The following is a 20,253-nucleotide window of genomic DNA, read 5'->3' as shown; positions in this document are numbered from 1 at the left end:
TAATCTCAAACTCTCTATTTATCCTTATCCCACCTTTCCACATTGGTAACTCTAATTATTGATTTGATGGTGGGAAGTGTCCAGGCACTTTCTGGATGAGGGTCTGTGCTTGTGAGAGTGCAGTGGCCAGGGAAACAAGCCTGACAGAAACTCATTTGAGATGATGCTAAATGTTGAGAAGGATTTGGCCATGCAAAAAGCTGTGAGAAAAACATTCTAAATGTTGAAAGTAGCCCCTGCTAAGGACCAAGGTAACCAAGTTTAATAAATGGCTACCGTTCCATTGCCAATCTTCCTCCCATGCTTGGAGCTTGTACTACAGGTCAACCACCATGGCCTTATCCCATGCTTCTCTTGTGAGTTAGCAGCGATGATCCATGTCAGCCTTCCCAAGAAAGGGGAACCTGGGGCTATCATGAGGCTGAATATGCTCTGGATTCAGGGGCATGTCCCTAAACTGGTTATCATCAAAAGCATCAGGTGCCAGGGGCACCACCAATGCCTCTGGCTATCTCCATGTACTTGTTCTCAGGAGTAGAAACGCCAAGGAACTGAGAGAGCAAAGAAACAAGTAATGACTCTTGTTTCATCTTGCCCCATGTGATTCCCACTGCCCTTTGACCACACTGCTCTCTGCCCCAAAACTCTTTCCTCTTTTGCTTCCTCAAAGGTGGCTTGTGAATTACATAAGCACCTGACTGTGAAGCCTGGAGGCTGGAACTCAACTCACAATCAGCTGGGACCCAGAGATGTCCAGCCTTGTCCTGAGTTTCTGTCCTTTTTCTCCAACCAGATTCATAAAGCAAAGTATCTAAAAAACATAAGAGTGATTGTAATTCTCTCAAGGCCTTTGAATCTCCAAGGTCTATTTTGAGCATCAAAGAGGGAATGCATCCTCTAATCCAGGCTAGTCTCAGACCTCAGCCTTCCTCAGCCAGGGGTTCCCTGAGGAAACATAAAACCATTATCTAAGTTGCCAGAAGGCTGAGAAAAGAATGCTTCTCACTGTGAATGCAGGTTGATGTTACCCAGTCACCCAAGGGTCTGTGTTGTCTGAATGAGGATTTGGAGCTCCTGGGATTCTGAGTTGGGAATGAGTCAGTCACCACCTGCATGACTGCCTCCTAGGATCACTACAGCTGGGGCTCCCCCACTGTGCCTGGAACCCAAAGAAAGAGCCTGCAGTATTGCTTTCCAGCTACTACAAGAAGGCATGTCTGCTAATTAAATCAGAACCAGAGTTGAGGGGCAACGGGAAAGGAACTTCCACTCTGGTGCCTGCAGAAATCTGTGAGCTGCCCAGCAGTGGATGCAATTGAGCTTTCTCTCATTTTTCCCTTCCTAGAAGTCTCCTGGTCTGAAAACCAGAGTTCCTGGGTCCCAAGTCTTCTCTAACTTACCTGCAGCTTTAGAGTGAGTCATACACCCCAGGGAGAAGTCAATGGCACCACACTTTTGTACTCTTGCCTGGAAAATCCCATAGATAGAAGAGCCTGGTAGGCTGCAGTTCATGGGGTCGCTAAGAGTCGGACATGACTGAGTGACTTCACTTTCACTTTTCGCTTTCATGCATTGGAGAAAGAAATGGCAACCCACTCCAGTGTTCTTCCCTGGAGAATCCAAGGGACTGGGGAGCATGGTGGGCTGCCATCTATGGAGTCACAGTGTTGGACACGACTGAAGCGACTTAGCAGCAGCAGCAGCAGCATACACCCCAGAGTTCAGTTTCCCAACTCTTGGATGAAGGAGACTGGACTTGCTCCAGAACACTTGTTCCAGACTGAAGCTCAGTGCCAATCAGTGGACAAGTGGCTCTGAGGTGTGTGTTCCTCAGGATGCCGAGGATGCCTCTGGTGGGCCTGGGGCTGTAACTGTCTGGTGATGTTCATGGGTCCAGGGATCAGAACTGGGAATGGTAGACCACTTGGTACAAAGCTGCTGTGACACTGAGGACCTTAGAGGTCTTGCCCACTGGAACATACCATCATTTGTGTTCTGCAGGATGAGGTCGGGTACTTAAAAGTCAGAAGTTACCCATGGGGAAGTTTGTAGATTCCTCAGCAGAAACCCGAATTAGGCTGATCAATCATCTCTGCTAAAAAACTTGGGGAACTAGATATACCAGGACTCTAAGACAAATTTTGTAGTATTTTAAATACTATTTAAAGTAGGTCATCTTCTGGATGACCTGCCATTTGCTCTCTGGCTTGGGATGATACCCACAGTTAGAGTGGAATCAAAGGGCTCTGAGGGAGGCTGCCCTGTGACTCAGTTTGAGTGAATACAGCTCTCTCCCATCCACATCTGGAGCAGGAATTCCAGCAGGAAGGATGTGACCTCCAAGTTTAAGTGGAAGACTCAGGTAGGTCTGGCCCTCAGGTAGGCATTATTCTTTTCCCAGTGCTTCTTCCTTCCCTCCTGGGTCCTGTGCAAGCTGCCCACCTCCTGGTTCCTGGGTTCTGAATTCCTCCTCCCTTCTCTTGCAAATATCCATGCAGTGCCACTCGTGGCTTCCTCTCTACCCGGGCCCTCCCTCACCTGCAGATGGCCCTAAGGAAGGGAAAACCAAGGACAGGTCTTCCCAGTTCATTCTTTCTAAATGTCCGCATTCCTTCTGCTTCCAGACCTTGTCCTTAATCATCAACATCTCCAGCTAGATGACTCATCTTAGCAGGGCAATGGACATGCAGATGGTTGGGGGAGGGGGCGGCCGTAAGGCTCTCAGGTGTGGGGGACTGTTTTCAGATGACAAGAGATGAGTTGGAGTAAGGAGCATGTTGTCCTCCAACCACTCGTTCATTGGGGACCTCCCAGAATCTGCTATCTTGGGCTCCTCAGGGTATCCCTAAGACAGAAACTTCAAAATGGACTTTGTATAAACTTCTACAACAAAACTATTTCAAACACAACAGAAATAATAAAGAAGAGTGTCATAAGCCCTATATTTTATCATTTGGCATCAAAAACTACAAAACTAACCTCTTAGTCCCACAAGTTGTCATAGACTGGAGACTATGCAACATCAAGGTGATGGCCAAGTGAGTTTCTGGTGAAGGCATTCTTGACTTGCATCAGTCTTTCTCTTCTTGCTATCTTCTCACATATGTTGGTTGAAGGGAAGGGGGAAGAGGGAGAATAAGAGAAAAATAGGGAGAGGCTAATCCCATCATGAGGGAGCACCATCAAAACCACATGTCAACCTGGTTACCTCCCAAAGGCCCTGCTTTCTAATACCATCACATTGGAAGTCAAGGGTGGACACAATTCAATCCATAGCAGCTACACAGATCTGTTCTTAAATCAAGACAGACACTCATTTCATTCTCTCTTTTACTTCTTATTCATTTTTCAATAAGTATTTTAAGGATGAGATGAGCATTTCACAAAATGTACATAATGAGTATTAGGGGTAAAATAATGGGATGGCATCTGGTCCCATCACTTCATGGGAAATAGATGGGGAAACAGTAGAAACAGTGTCAGACTTTATTTGTGGGGGCTCCAAAATCACTGCAGATGGTGATTGCAGTCATGAAATTAAAAGACTCTTACTCCTTGGAAGAAAAATTATGACCAACCTAGATAGCATATTGAAAAGCAGAGACATTACTTTGCCAACAAAGGTCCACCTAGTCAAGGCTATGGTTTTTCCCATGGACATGTATGGATGTGAGAGTTGGACTATGAAGAAAGCTGAGAACCGAAGAATTGATGCTTTTGAACTGTGGTATTGGAGAAGACTCTTGAGAGTCCCTTGGCCTACAAGGAGATCCAACCATTCCATTCTAAAGGAGATCATTCCTGGGTGTTCTTTCAAAGGAATGATGCTAAAGCTGAAACTCCAGTACTTTGGCCACCTCATGCAAAGAGTTGACTCATTGGAAAAGACTCTGATGCTGGGATGGACTGGGGGCAGGAGGAGAAGGGGACAACAGAGGATGAGATGGCCAGATGGCATCACTGACTCAATGGACGTGAGTTTGAGTGATCTCCAGGAGTTGGTAATGGACAGGGAGGCCTGGCATGCTGCGATTCATGGGGTCGCAGAGTCGAACACGACTGAGACTGATCTGAACTGAACTGAATGGGATCTTAAAAAAAAATGCTCTTTGTTCCCAATAAAATTAGCATTTAATATCCAGTCCATGTGCACATTTCCCTTATTCTCAAAAAGCAGATGTCTTTTCACAGTTTATTGAGAGAGAGCAGTCATATGGTGCACTTGGTTGTTCTCCTTTAAGATGAAATAACTGTTCCTCTCCCAATTTTAATGCCATTTATTTGTTCAGAAACTGGGAGTAAGCAGGGTGGTTTGTCTTACAGAATGTCCCACTATTGGTTGTTGTTTTTTTTTTTTTTAACTTTCTTTTACTTTACAATACTGTATTGGTTTTGCCATACATTGACATGAATCCACCATGGGTGTACATGCGTTTCCAAACATGAACCCCCCTCCCACCTCCCCTCCCCATAACATCTCTGTGGGTCATCCCCGTGCACCAGCCCCAAGCATTGTGTATCCTGCATCAGACACAGACTGACGATTCATTTCTTACATGATATTATACATGTTTCAATGCCATTCTCCCAAATCATCCCACCCTCTCCCTCTCCCTCTGAGTCCATAAGTCTGCTCTACACATCTGTGTCTCTTTTGCTGTCTCACATACAGGGTCATCATTGCCATCTTTCTAAATTCCATATATATGTGTTAGTATACTGTATTGGTGTTTTTCTTTCTGGCTTACTTCACTCTGTATAATCGGCTCCAGTTTCATCCATCTCATTAGAACTGATTCAAATGTATTTTTTTAATGGCTGAGTAATACTCCATTGTGTATATGTACCACAGCTTTCTTATCCATTCATCTGCTGAGGGACATCTAGGTTGCTTCCATGTTCTGGCTATTATAAACAGTGCTGCGATGAACATTGGGGTACATGTGTCTCTTTCAATTCTGGTTTCCTCGGTGTGTATGCCCAGCAGTGGGATTGCGGTGTCATAAGGCAGTTCTATTTGCAACTTTTTAAGGAATCTCCACACTGTTCTTCATAATGGCTGTACTAGTCTGCATTCCCACCAACAGTGTAGGAGGGTTCCCTTTTCTTCACACCCTCTCCGACACTTATTGCTTGCAGACTTTTGGATCGCAGACATTCAGACTGGTGTGAAGTGGTACCTCATTGTGGTTTTGATTTGTATTTCTCTAATAATGAGTGATGTTGAGCATCTTTTCATGTGTTTGTTAGCCATCTGTATGTCTTCTTTGGAGAAATGTCTATTTAGTTCTTTGGCCCATTTTTTGATTGGGTCGTTTATTTTTCTGGAATTGAGCTGCATAAGTTGCTTGTATATTTTTGAGATTAGTTGTTTGTCAGTTGCTTCATTTGCTATTATTTTCTCCCATTCCGAAGGCTGTCTTTTCACCTTACTTATAGTTTCCTTTTGTTGTGAAGAAGCTTTTAATTTTAATTATATCCCATTAGTTTATTTTTGCTTTTATTTCCAGAATTCTGGGTTGTGGATCATAGATGATCCTGCTGTGATTTATGTCTGAGAGTGTTTTGCCTATGTTCTCCTCTAGGAGTTTTATAGTTTCTGGTCTTACATTTAGATCTTTAATCCATTTTGAGTTTATTTTTGTGTGTGGTGTTAGAAAGTGATCTAGTTTCATTCTTTTACAAGTGGTTGACCAGTTTTCCCAGCACCACTTGTTAAAGAGATTGTCTTTACTCCATTGTATATTCTTGCCTCCTTTGTCAAAGATAATATGTCCATATGTGTGTGGATTTATCTTTGGGCTTTCTATTTTGTTCCATTAATCTATATTTCTGTCTTTGTGCCAGTACTATACTGTCTTGATGACTGTCGCTTTGTAGTAGAGCCTAAAGTCAAGCAAGTTGATTCCTCCAGTTCCATTATTCTTTCTCGAGATTGATTTGGCTATTCAAGGTTGTTTGTATTTCCATACAAATCTTGAAATTATTTGTTCTAGTTCTATGAAAAATATCACTGATAGCTTGATAGAGATTGCATATAAAAGCCATATGATTATCTCAGTAGATGCATAGAAGGCCTTTGAAAAAATTCAACATCGATTTATGATAAAAACTCTCCAGAAAGCAAGAATAGAAGGAACATACCTCAACATAATAAAAGCTATATATGACAAACCCACAGCAAACATTATCGTCAATGGTGAAAAATTGAAAGCATTTCCCCTAAAGTCAGGAACAAGACAAGAGTGCCCACTTTCACCACTACTATTCAACATAGTTCTGGAAGTTTTGGCCCCAGCAATCAGAGCAGAAAAAGAAATAAAAGGAATCCAAATTGGGAAACAAGAAATAAAACTCTCACTGTTTGCAGATGGCATGATCCTCTACATAGAAAACCCTAAAGACTCCACCAGAAAATTACTAGAGCTAATCAATGAATATAGTAAAGTTGCAGGATATAAAATCAACACACATAAATCCTTCGCATCCTATACACTAATAGTGAGAAAGTAGAAAAAGAAATTAAGGAAACAATTCCATTCACCATTGCAACGAAAAGAATAAAATACTTAAGAATATATCTACCTAAAGAAACTAAAGACCTATATATAGAAAACTGTAAAACACTGATGAAAGAAATCAAAGAGAAGACGAATAGATGGAGAAATATACCATGTTCATGGATCAGAAGAATCAATATAGTGAAAATGAGTATACTACCCAAAGCAATCCACTATTGGTTTTAGAGCAGGAGTCCACAATACCAGCACAGTGGGTCAGGACCAGTACCAGTCCTTGGTCTATTAAGGAACCAGACCTCCACAGCAGGAGGTGAGCTGCAGGCCAGTGAGTGAGCCTTCATCTGTATTATAGTTGCTCCCTACCACTCTCTCATCACCCCCAGAAGGGACAGTCTAGCTTGTTTTCCTGGAACTGTTTGTAGTTACATAACCTATGCTTAATAGAAACAAAAATAGCATAAATACTGATGATTATTTTCCTTTCTCAGTGCTCAGAATGGTGAGTTGGTGCCCTCACAGTGACAAGTTAGATGTTCCTTATTAACATTTGGACACCAAAATTAAATATTAAAAAACTAAGATCATGGGATCCAGCCCATCCTTCTTGGCAAATAGAAGGAGAAAAGGTGGAAGCACTGACAGATTTCTTCATCTTAGCCTCTAAAACCACTGTGGATGCTGCCTGCAGCCATGAAATCAGAAGGTTTTTGCTTCTTGGCAGGAAAGCTATGAGAAACATAAACAGTGTGTTGAGAAGCAGAAACATCACTCTGCCCAACAAACTGGTAGATGTTTGACCTTTTCATTTGGATTCCAAAAATTTCTGTCCAGTCCCCATTGGTCTTTGAAGTCCCTCAGCTTTCTTGTCCTTCAAGATTCCCAAGATTATTTTCCACATTTCTTTACCCAGTCCAGAAATCAGCCATCTCTTTAAGAATCCATGCATCGTCTGATGGAAAATGTATTTAGAAGCTCCATGTTAGACCTCAGAATAGTCACTGTTATCAAGTTGTCATTGTTTGCAGGCTTTCCTTTGGTCAGAGCAGGAAGAACACATTTTCCTTAAAAAATAAAATATAAAGGAATTTAATTATTTGGTACAAACTTATGCTTTCAGTTCAAGATTTAAGATAGCAGGGTTTTAATTAAAGTTCTTCATGTTAGTAGTGAACCTCTTTTTCTAGCCACTGAAAGGCTTACTTCAGAACATTAGTTTTAATTATTGTCTTGTTTTTCATGTTAACATATATATGATTTTGTCACAATAACAGAAACAATATGAGGAACAATAATTTGTTGAATATAGTTTCAGGTTTCTTTCCTGTATTTCTTTTGATTTTCTTTGGTTTTGCTTTGGATGGGCAGTATTTTTGTTTTTCCTTAGAAGATATTCCACTCTGAATGTAGTCATAATTCTGAATTTTAAAGCTACTTAAGTAATGTGTTGTTATGGGCAACTAGTCCAACTTGATGCAATTAGATTTATCAGCCTTTGTTCTCAATTTGTTCAGTTCAGTTCAGTCCCTCAGTCGTGTCCATCTCTTTGCAACGCCATGGACTGCAGCATGCCAGGCTTTCCTATCCATCACCAACTCTCGAATCTTACTCAAGCTCATGTCCATCGACTTGGTGATGCCATCCAACTATCTCATCCTGTCTTCCCCTTCTCTTCTTGTGTTCAATCTTTCCTAACATCAGGGTCTTTTCCAGAGTCAGTTCTTCCCATCAAGTGGGCAAATAATGGAGCTTCAACTTCAGCATCAGTTTTTCCAGTGAATATTCAGGACTGATTTTTTTTTGGGTGGACTGGTTGGATCTCCTTGCAGTCCAAGGGACTCTCAAGAGTCTTCTCCAACACCATAGTTCCAAGAGTATATATGTGTGTCATTTTTCAGTGACATCATATTCTCCCATTAGGATTGAACTACCAAAACTGAATTTAAACAATGTGCAAAAATGAGTGTTAAGACACAGTGCCTGATCTACACACATCTGGTGACTAGGAGAGGCTCCTGTTGTATTCAAGGGACAGTCATGGATAGATCTCATGCAGGAATAGGCCCTGGGAGTCCTGGATGAGTCATTAGACATGATTGACCTTACTTGGCTGCCACATTTGGTTTGTCTTCTTTGATTGGGAAGATATTTCACAATTATTTTTTTGTATGTTTGGTTTGGCAGACAAAATTTATCATGGCATAGCCCCTATGGGGAAATTATATCAGCAGTATATCCATTTATCTTCAGCAGTTAAATTTGTTGGTTTGTATGTGCCCGGTGATCTTTCTTTATAAATAGAAAGGAAACACGCATATTCAGTATGCATTCAGTCTCTTTGTAAATCAACTGACATGAATTAAATTTCTCTCTGTCCCCACTACACTCCCAACTCTAGGCGAGAAACAAAACCTGCAGAAACTGAAGGCTGATTCCAGCACATCGCTGTGGAGTTTTCATTCCCACTGTTCTTTGGGAGAAAAAAAATTAGTATATAAATATCCAAACTTCTGACTTCTCTTGAAAACATGGCCAACTGGCCTGCTATCCAGCATGGGTGAAGTGAAGGAAAGGCTGCTCCCAGTTGTAAGGCCTGTGCTGCCCAGGGTCCAACATGGCAACCTAGTCCTAGTATCATTTCTCTTGCCTCCTGGGGCCATGAGTTTGTAAAAACTAGACTGCTAGCTGTCTTAAGATAAAGACTACTTTTGTCTTGATCAACTTTGACTTTGAAGCCTTTAACCCAGAACCCAGCACACAGTTCTTCCTTGTACATTTGTTGGATGATATAAAATATCTTGTGGATGCATATGGCATTTCTTCCAATACTGAAACCATGCAATTGAAGTACTGCTCTGCCCTAAATCTTTGATGCAGACTGGCATAATAGGTGTCCCTGATGTCTGCCATTAGACTCACTAAATAAAGCCAGTTGTTTGTCCCTGGGCTGTCCCTGAAGTCTTCACTTTGCCATTTGACAACTTATCTTCCTAGCAATCTCCTCTCCAACAAAGACAGCAATGCATATCTCATGAAGTGGCTAGAAAGATGACATGAAACCAAGAATGTCGAGCGTGGCCCTTAGTATCCATTTTCATGATGGTCTTAGCAGTTTTTTTCTCCAAGTAGTCAAGGTTCTCCATCTTTGTAGATGTCCAAGCAGATCGGTTTGATTTTCCAGCCAAGCTTCAAGGAAGAGATTAAAGTTCAATTCTCTGTATTCTGAGAAGCTTCAAAGTCCACTCATCAAGGACACTGATGGAGGTAAAGATTTTATCAAGATCTTTGTGCTTTTTTCAGACCTATTAGTGGCCTAAAGGACTAAACTAGGGCATGTCAGAGCATATATAACTAGGGGCTTCTGGTCACCACTACATGGTAAGAACCTGAACTTCCTTGAGTACTTGGAGCCAGGAAAGAAGCATGAAATGGCTTGTGCTCCTTGGCCTGGTGGCCTTCTCAGATTGCAGAGTCATGTAAGTATGGAGACCGAAAGCCACATCATATTCATTTCTGTGATTTTTCTTTTCACCTGATTATTCTATTCATCTGGTTTAGAAGGGAATGGAATATTTCCCTCACAGTCTTAAAGTTCAACCCTTACTTATTGGTAAGTACCTTGCTATAGGAACTGTGGGTCCTAAGGGTCTTGGTGTAGATTTGCATAGCTGCACAACTCTTGGGTTCCAGTCATGTCATGACCTATTGAAATTGGAACTCCTTGCAACTGTTCAGTGCACAGTCAGTGCAGAGGCAGGTGTGGTCCTGTGGAATAGCACTTTTCTACATTTTATTTAGCATGTCCTCGTTGTTCCCTCTCTAACTCAGTGTGTATATGTCTATGTCTGCATCTCTGTATCACTATCATTTATCTCTCCATCTCTTTGGAAGTCTCTGAGTGCATTTCTCTCTGTGTTGTTTTCCTTTAATTTTTATTTGACTCATCCTTCCTTCTCAAGCCTCTACATTTCCCTAACTTGTTCCCCATCCCCTGGATTCTTTTTTCACCTATCTCTTTTCTTTTAACTTGGGGAGGATTGGGAGAGCTACTTATACACTGTTTTATATCTGACAAGCAGTGTGACCACAGCCAACTCACAAGTTCAGTTCAGTTCAGGCGCTCAGCTGTGTCCGACTCTGCAACCCCATGAATCGCAGCATGCCAGGCCTCCCTGTCCATCCATCTCCCGGAGTTCACTCAGACTCATGTCCATCAAGTCAGTGATACCATCCAGCCATCTCGTCCTCTATCATCCCCTTCTCCTCCTGCCCCTAATCCCTCCCAGCATCAGAGTCTTTTTCCATTGAGTCAACTCTTCGCATGTGGTGGCCAAAGTACTGGAGTTTCAGCTTTAGCATCATTCCTTCCAAAGAAATCCCAGGGTTGAGCTCCTTCAGAATGGACTGGTTGGATCTCCTTGCAGTCCACGGGATGAATCTTCTCCAACACCACAGTTCAAAAGCATCAGTTTTTTGGTGCTCTGCCTTCTTCACAGTCCAACTCTCACATCCATACATGACCACAGAAAAATACCATAGCCTTGACTAGACGGATTGTAGTCGGCAAAGTAATATCTCTGCTTTTGAATATACTATCTAGGTTGGTCATAACTTTTCTTCCACGGAGTAAGCGTCTTTTAATTTCATGGCTGCACTCACCATCTGTAGTGATTTTGGAGCCCCCCAAAATAAAGTCTGACACTGTTTCCACTGTTTCCCATCTATTTCCCATGAAGTGATGGGACCAGATGCCATGATCTTCGTTTTCTGAATGTTGAGCTTTAGGCCTGCTTTTTCACTCTCCACTTTCACTTTCAAACCTCTTGCATATTAAATTCCTCCCTTGTAAAAGAGGACAGGAATCCCCCTTCTACCTCCTTCCCTGAGCTTCTATGAGAAGTATACATTGGGGAGGCAACAGCAATGCTAGTGGCTGTCATTGTTGAGACTTTCTATTTATCAGGCACCTTATGTCCATCACTTCACTATCCCCAAGATGTCCTATTTGGAGGGTTTGAATCATTACATTCCACCATTTTACTGAGAGGATACTGAGACCCCCACATGGTCTTATGGCTTATCCAACATTACAGAACAGAATCTTTATTCAAACCTATGTCTTTGTCATGGTATATGCATAAAATTCTGATAATAAGGTGACTCATAAAAATGATTGGAAAATACACAGGGCCATTTCAATAACAGTTATACCTTAACACTGAAAGCTAATTGTAGTTTCTTTGTTTTCTTGGTCAAATGTTCAACGAAAGAATACCTCTAACAAAAGTGAAGACCATGAGAAAAACCTTAAGTGAAGAAAACATGCTGAACAATTTCCTGAAGGAACATGCTTACAGACTGTCCCAGATTTCTTCTCGTGGCTCAATTATAACTATTCACCACCTAGGCAACATCATGGATGTGAGTGTTTTGGGTGGATGGTGCTCCACAGCTCCCCCTCGTGCTCTAGCCTAGCACTGGGGCTCATCTGGAGGTGACAGGTGGGATGTTGGGGCTGGGGCTCCTGCAGGAGGCAGAAACCCTGAGCAAAAGACACCCAACACAGAGGAGAAGACACTATCATCCTCAACTCTTGGTCTTGGTAACTGGGCCCAAAACTTACCAGGTGGCAGGTAAACTTCCATTTCTGTGTCAAAGATGTGTTATTAGTTTGATGGAGATTGTTCCTTCTGAGGAGAAGGCAATGGTGACCAACTCCAGTGTTCTTAACTAGAGAATTCCAGGGACAGGGGAGCCTGATGGGCTGCTGTCTATGGGGTTGCATAGATTCAGACACGACTGAAGCAACTTAGCTGCAGCAGCAGCAGTTCCTTCTGAACTAAGGGAGTCACTCAGTTACAGATGAGGAGTGAACCATCTCTGGTCAAAAGGTAGAACCAACTGCAAAGCAACTGTGAATCCCCAGACAGAGGAATTCAGTTTCCACAGATGCAAGAACCACAGCAGTAAAAAGTTATTGAACCTGTATTCCGTGTAAGGCCATAAGAATCTAACACATTGGTTACTGTTCTTAGATTAGAAAAAGGGCTTATTTTGCCTTCAAGAATGCCCATGCCAGCCTGAGAGATAGGCAAAAAGTAAATACATGTTAAATGAAAGAGTCACCTGTGTGGTGTTGATTGGATGTGGTCTGAGTTTTGAGGAAGTGGCTGGGGTTGATCAAGAAGGACCTCCTGGATAAGGCTGGGTTTAAAGAAACTACAGAGCTTCTCAAATGAAGGCACCAGGACTTCCCTGGGTGTCCAGCTTCCTGGAGGTCCAGTGGTTATGCCTCTGGGCTTCCAATGCAGGAGGTACCACTTCAACACCGGGTCATAGAATCAATATCCTGCATACAATGTAGCACAGGAAAAAATATCAAATGTAAGTACCTTTGTGATCAAAGGCTGTGAGCTGCACAGTGGTTATAAATTGATCTCAAGAGATATTTGACACCCAGAGGGAGGCAGCAGTGTGGGAAGAAAGGGTAGCCAGTTCTGCACTAACCTACTCCCTCCTTCTCCCAGTAGATGCTCTATGAGGGTAGCATCACCATTGGAACACCCCTTCAGGAATTCCATGTTGTCTTTGACACAGGCTCATCTGAGTTGTGGGTGCCCTCCCTCTTTTGCCCTAGTTCAACCTGTGCCCTGCCACTCTGTTTTCCACCCTTGGGACCTGATGACACCCATCTCTTGTGTCTGCAGCTACACAAGTTGGTTCAGACATTACAAGTCTTCCACCTTCCCGCCTACCCAAAAGACCTTCAGCATCACCTATGGATCTGGGAACATGAAGGGATTTCTTGCTTATCACACTGTTCGGGTAATGTGTTAACAGAAGCTGAGTCAGGAATGGCTATGCAATGACCCCTGCTTACGAAACAGATTCAGGACCATCTGGCAGGACCCATCCTAGCTTACCTCCCATAGACATTGGCCATCTTACCCACAGGATCCTGTTCCTGGGGAGGCAGTGCCCGTGGTGACACATGAGCAAACAGATTAGCTAACCCAGAGAGTGACTTGAGGTGTGGACTTGCAACTCCTCTGCCCATGAGAAGTTCAAGGTTTATTTTGTTGGAAGCGAAAAGAGGGGGGAGAAAGCACCTACTTTTATATTCACAGACTGTGCCAAGCACTTTCAGGTAATAACTGGTTTAATCCTGCAATAACCCCACACAGCAGGTGGTCTGATTAGCTCTAGAGACATATGAGGAAACTGAGGTACAGACAGCAAGAGCCTTGCTGAGGTCACACATGTGGTAAACAGTGGAACTGGGCTGGCTTTTCTTTTTTTTTTTTTTTTTTTATTTTATTTTATTTTTTTTTTTTTAGATTTTATTTATTTTATTTATTTATTTTTTTTTTTTTTTTCATGCATTCCCAAACATGAACCCCCCTCCCACCTCCCTCTGGGCTGGCTTTTCAAGACTGAAGTTGCTGTGGGGCGTTTAGGGACAGTATAAAACTGATCTAAGGACCCTGGGGGCAGTCAAGAGCTTCAAGTATTCAGAATGGGAAACTGGAGGCCAGACATGTCAGGGAGCCTGATAAATGAGTTCTCACTCTAGGATGCCTTTGAGAGTCTAACAAAACCTATGGCCTGCCTCCCCAAAGTACTTGAGTAGTTCCCGTCTATCTCTTTCTCTCTCATACACACTCATACAAATACACACATATCCCCAAAAGTGAATTTCTCAGGCAGTAATTTCATAGATCCCTGCAAGCAAGATTGAGTTTGCAGCTTCTGTCTTCCTGGACAGATGTAGAATTCCCAGTACATTACAGAGAATGCAGTCCATTCCTGTCATTAGGTCATAGTGATGACAAAGAGAAGGCTATCTTGCTCTCGACTCATTTTCTCCACAAGGGGGCATGAATGGGTCCTGGCCTGACGCTTGGTTGTCCCACCTGTACAGAAGCCATAAGGCCAATTTGATTCACTCAGGTGGTGTTTTTCAGAGGGGCAGCTGTTTTAAAATTCACAGCCTCTCTCAAATGGAACCCAAATTCCCCTCCCAGCTTAGTCTAACCGTCTGAGATCCACCAAAGACACAGAACAGCCTCAATTCTTCTCTGAGGATCTAATGGCAATGCATGCCAGCCCAGTCCAAGCTCCAATTCACGTATCTGTAAGTGGGAACACTCTTCTCTCCCACAGATTGGGGACCTTGTAAGTACTGACCAGCTGTGCAGTCTAAGCGTTGTAGAATACAGGTATGAGGGTGCACCTTTTGATGGTGTCTTGGGCTTGAACTACCCCAACATATCCATCTTTGGAGCTATCCCCATCTTTGACAACCTGAAGAATCAAGGTGCCATTTCTGAGCCTATTTTTGCCTTCTACTTGAGCAAGTAAGTCTGAGATGGACAATCCCTTTCTCCATATCAGCTGTAAGATGCTTTCAGTTGCATGAAAATTATAGAACACTTAATAAAGAAGTATCCTGAGAGATAATCTAACCCAGGATATATAGCCTAAGGGCCATACCTGGCTTCACCACCAGCATTTATAAATAACGTTTCATTGGAACACAACCCTGCTCCTGGTCTCAAGACCAGTAACTTGGTATAGCGGGGAGAGTGAGGAGGAAGGCTAATGGAAGGCAACAGGAAACAAGTTGGAGGAAAAGGCAATAGGATTTGCTTATGAATTTGATAAGGAAGGAAGAAGAAGGATGGTGGCTATCTTTCCTTCCTCATTAGCATTCCACTGGGAGCCCAGGACCACCTACCCAACTTGCAGGAACCAGTGAAAAATCAAAATGTTGGACACAAAACAAACGTGTGGGACCCCTTGTTCAAGAAATATTAGGCATTTCAAGACAGGAAAGCAGAGGTGGGTTCCCTTCTGAGTCTGGGGCCATTTGAACAGTAGAGGTCACAGGCCAGCAGAGCCAACTCTGGATGACCTGAACCCACACCCTTAGAACTCCCAGGCTTTGACTTTCCTGAAAAATGACAAGCTGGACAAGGAGAAAACCATTATGCTTCAGCACCATGTCCTCTGAGTGTATCTGAGTACTCAGGTCGCAGGAGGTCCACGGCATCTTCAGAAGATAGAGTGGGTGGAGCCCAGCCAGGTGACTCAGCTTCTAACCTCCTCTGTTGGACACAAAACAAACGTGTGGGACCCCTTGTTAGCCACTTGTTAGCCAGTAACCAACCTCAGTCTAGATCTCAATCGCTCCTAGACTCGATTTCTTCATCTGTACACGGGGACCTTATTAGGGCCATGATGGGTGGACCAGCACAGCTCTAAGACAGTGCGGTTGTAACTGTCCTCCAAGGATCCCCACCCCCACCCCCCCAGCTCTTCTCTATACACGTGCAGGGCAAAAGGCAGTGTTGTGATATTTGGTGGGGTGGATAAATCCTACTACCAGGGAGTGCCCAACTGGGTACCATTGATTGAAGCGGGCAACTGGAGTGTACACATGGACTGGTGAGCCTCTCCCTCTGACGGTCAGCCCAAGTGATGCTCCCGCTACTGTACATGGACACAGGCAGACACACACAAATTCATTCTCAGACACACAGTCACACAGACATATATACCACCCACAACGACACAGACAGACACACAGACACATGAAAATACACAAGCAGACACATATAAACATGCGCAGAGACACATATAAACATGCATAGCTAGTCAGAGACACAAAAGCACACACAGAGACACATACGAACACACATACAAAAACATATACAAACAAACACACAAGCACACAGATTGCAAACAACTCATGGTTTCATAATTACCCCAGGCCTTCTGACCAGGGTTCTGACCAGGGTCCTAAAAGGGTCTGGAGAGGTCCGTGCAGCTGGGAGAGGGCTGCACCCACTGCCCTGTGAGGCGTGGAGCATGATTAGAGGACTCTACAGTGTGGTGAACAGAGGATCAATGAGAATTTCTCCAGCCTGAACATAGTTATAAGATGACCAACTGTCCAGGACTACTTGGGACCAAGGAAGTTCTCAGTACAGATAAATATGAATTTAAAAACACAGAAAGTCCTGAACAAATGGGTAGAACTGGTCTCCTAAGGGAGCAACTTACTCAGCACTGTAGAGAGATTTGCTGAAGTCTCAAGACGTGAAAGCAACTAATAAAAAAGACACCCCACGTACTCGGGCACACAGTAGGGCAGGGGCTATAACAGAGAATCAGAAAGGTGGGATCCAGGAATGACCTGAGGACAAAAGGCAATAATTGATAGGATCCTGTGTGATACCCTCAGACAAAAGCTGACCTGTCCTTTGGGGTTAATGTGGGCTAGTCATGTATTTCCTGACCAGGGTCTCAGGGTCTGAGCTGGTTGTAGGAACAGTGCTAGGAGACACCCTATCCCAGAGGCACCCCTCTCTCCCCCTACTGTGAGATTCTGCTGCCCCTGCGAATCTCCATGTTCACTCTGTGGTTGACCTGTTATTTGTTCCTCATCAGATACAACTCTCTGGATGTTTCTTATTCATTATTTTCACAGTCTTCATTCACTCACTAAACACACGAGCATTGGGCATCCACTGTGTGCCAGGCACTTTAGGGAGGCAATGTGAATAAAACTCGCCCTCACATCTAAGAAGGTAGATGCACAGGAAATGACACACACACATAGTGAATTGTGACTTTGGTACATGCTAGAGAGTACTCTTGCCTGGAAAATCTCATGGGCAGAGGAACCTGGTAGGCTGCAGTCCATGGGGTCGCTGAGGGTCGGACATGACTGAGCGACTTCACTTTCACTTTTCACTTTCATGCATTGGAGAAGGAAATGGCAACCCACTCCAGTGTTCTTGCCTCGAGAATCCCAGCTACAGGGAAGCCTGGTGGGCTGCCGTCTATGGGGTCGCACAGAGTCAGACACGACTGAAGTGACTTAGCAGCACCAGCAGACATGAGGAAGGGTCTACAGAGACTGTCAAGAAAGGAGACTGATGAACACTGGGGGAAAGACTTCCCTGAAACCATGACAACTAAGCTGGAATCTGGAAGATGAGAAGAAATTTGCTAGTCAAAGGGGTGGGGGCTCCTCTAGGAAGGATGACCAGCTTGTGCCAAGGTGCAAAAGATCCTGGTGTATTCAAGTACTGCATTCAAGGATGGAAAGGAAGGTGCTGTATTGGGAGCAAAGGAAAAGAGGGCAAGAGACAAATGGCTGTTTAGGAGACAGTCGGGAAGGGGGCACCTCTGGGGAGACTCAGAGTGACCTTGATGCCCTTTCTGTCACACTGTCTCTCAGCATCTCCATGAAAAGAAAGGTTCTTGTTTGTTCTGGTGGCTGCGAGGCCCTTGTGGACACCGGGACATCACTGACCTTGGCCCAAGAAGACTGTTCAATAACATACAGAAGCTCCACGCTATGGGGTTCCAAGGTGAAGAAGGGTCATGCCCCAGGGTCACTCCCAGTATCCACACACAAGAAGGATCTCCAGGGCCAACCTCTCTCCTTCTTTCTCTAACAGCACTACATTCCATGTTTTGCCATCTATACCCTGCCCTCTATTATCTTCACCATCAATGGTATCAATTACCCAGTCCCAGCTCAAGCCTACATGCTCAAGGTGAGGACAGAACCCTGAGGGGTGGTTCTCAAATAGGAACTTGAAATAACCTTTGGCCTGCTGCTGAGAGAAGGCTGCCCTCTGCAGGCCATCTTCCACTGTTGGAGATGCTGCTGAGCCCTGTGGCTGGGCCAGTGCCTGCCAGGAAAAAAAAAAAAAAAAAAACCACTTGAGAGTAAAGGGCTGTCTGGGACACTAATCATCCTGAAATAAATGTGGAGACACCACGCCATGCTGGCATGGTGGGAGTCACAAGGAGAGGGGAACACTCAAGTCTTCAGTGTTCCAACACCTTCAGTTCAATCTGAACCCTCAGATGGATGAACACGGAGAGTCAGCTCTAGCAGTCCCTGAAATAGGCCACATTACAAGGAGAATGGCTGGGGACAGTCCCAGTGTGCTATCCTACCATAGGGATTAATAGTCTCCTTTCTCTCGCAGTTTTCCTGGTTTGGATGATAAATTACATGGTCAGCCTAGTTCTTGGCTGCCGTTTCGCCTTGCTCTGCCAGGTGCCCCCTTTGTGATTTAGGGTACCGACCCCTCTGTGGGGAGGTTGGATACTAAGGTGAATAAAGGATGCATAGTGACTGCTCAGCCCCAGCACAGGGTGGAGGCTTCATGTCAGCTCCCTGCGGGAGTTTGTAACAGACTGATGAATTCAAAGAAGGCTTTGAGGAAGGGAGGGAATTTCAGGAATTGTAAAGTCACAAACTCATTGAACCATATGGAAAGTTGTTTGGTTCTAGGCAAACTTCACTGGATTCTATGCAAATGGCATCCCAAGGTGCTCTGAGTTGAGGGACTTACTCATGGTGATGAGGGCTAGGACTGACCGATGGGGATGGGGGACCAAAGTATGTTACCGAACCAAGCCTGGAGTGGCCAAAGAGGGTGAGTGCGGACTGAAGGAGGCTTCCCAGAGTTCCTAAGTTAAGTCTTCAAGAACGTGCTGTGGGCACTGCTCTATTTAAGATGGATAACCAACAACGAGTTACTGTGTAGCACAGGGAACTCTGCTCAATTATATGACAGCCTGAATGGGAGGGGTATTTTGGGGACCAGGATTCATGCATACATATGGGTGAGTCCCTTTACTGTCCACCTGAAACTCAAAATATTGTCAATCAGCTATACTCCAATTCAAAATAAAGTTGTTGCTTTTTTTTTTTTAATTGTGGATTGTGGGAGGCAGGAGGCAAACAGGCATTCTCTGCAGAGAAAACAAGGAGCAGGAGTCAGAAGGAAGGAAACAGGGAGTGAGGAGAACTATGGACACTCTTATTCTTTTCTAAAGATTATATTGAACTCTGGCTAATCTTCAGTGTTGCGTTAAGTTTTGCTGCACAGCAAAGTGACTCAGTTTTAAACATAAAAATTATATATTATTTTTCTTATTCTTTTCATGTGGTTTATGACTGGATATTTAATATATTTCCTAATACTCTACAGTAGGACTTTGTTGTTTATCATTCTTCTGTATCCACAACTCCCAGTCCTTTCCTCCCCCACACTCTTCCTCATGGAAACTGCATGTCTTCACCCTTTTTGGTTGTGGATGAACTCTCATATCCCCTGCTAATGAGAAAATCCCTTGATACTTACCAAAAGAGGGAAATAAAACCAACAATGTTGCTGGATCTGGATATTTGTGGGAGTCCCACATAAGGGCTCAGGCTGACTGGTGTGTGTCTCTGACTCCTACAGGATTCTAGAGGCCACTGCTATACCACCTTTAAAGAGAACACAGTGAGGACATCTACAGAGAACTGGATCCTGGGTGACGTATTCCTGAGGCTGTATTTCTCAGTCTTTGACTGAGGAAATGACAGGATTGGCCTGGCATGGGCAGTGTAAATGCTTGGTGTGGTTCAGGAATCAGTAAGGCCGCTCTGAGCAAACACTTACTCACACTTAGGGCACTCCTGCCCAGGAGGCTGGTGAACTATATTTGATGGTCTGCACACCCTATTCTCATGAAAGAATAAAGGGTTTCACTCTCAATGGTGCTGAATCAAATGGGTGCCTCTGTTTGTGTCTGGGAGGTGTACTAAGATTGGGAAGGATCTAGAACAAAGTCTGAATCACATTTGAGAGGAGACTACTCAAACTGGCCTCAAGGAATGGGGAGACTCATTGAAATGATTCTGGGAATCCAGAACACA

At 43.9% G+C, this 20,253-nt stretch overlaps 1 pseudogene; it reads left to right on the top strand.

Annotated features, from left to right (window-relative positions):
• The first annotated feature begins 9,941 nt into the window (after positions 1-9,941).
• LOC101102100 (pregnancy-associated glycoprotein 1-like) lies at positions 9,942-19,945 on the top strand (annotated as a pseudogene).
• The last annotated feature ends 308 nt before the right edge of the window (positions 19,946-20,253 follow it).

Source organism: Ovis aries, unplaced genomic scaffold (assembly GCF_016772045.2).
Source record: "Ovis aries strain OAR_USU_Benz2616 breed Rambouillet unplaced genomic scaffold, ARS-UI_Ramb_v3.0 scaffold_87, whole genome shotgun sequence".
Taxonomy (NCBI): Eukaryota; Metazoa; Chordata; class Mammalia; order Artiodactyla; family Bovidae; genus Ovis; species Ovis aries.
The sequence above is the reverse complement of the archived record's forward strand: the minus strand, read 5'-3'. Positions and strand labels throughout refer to the sequence as shown.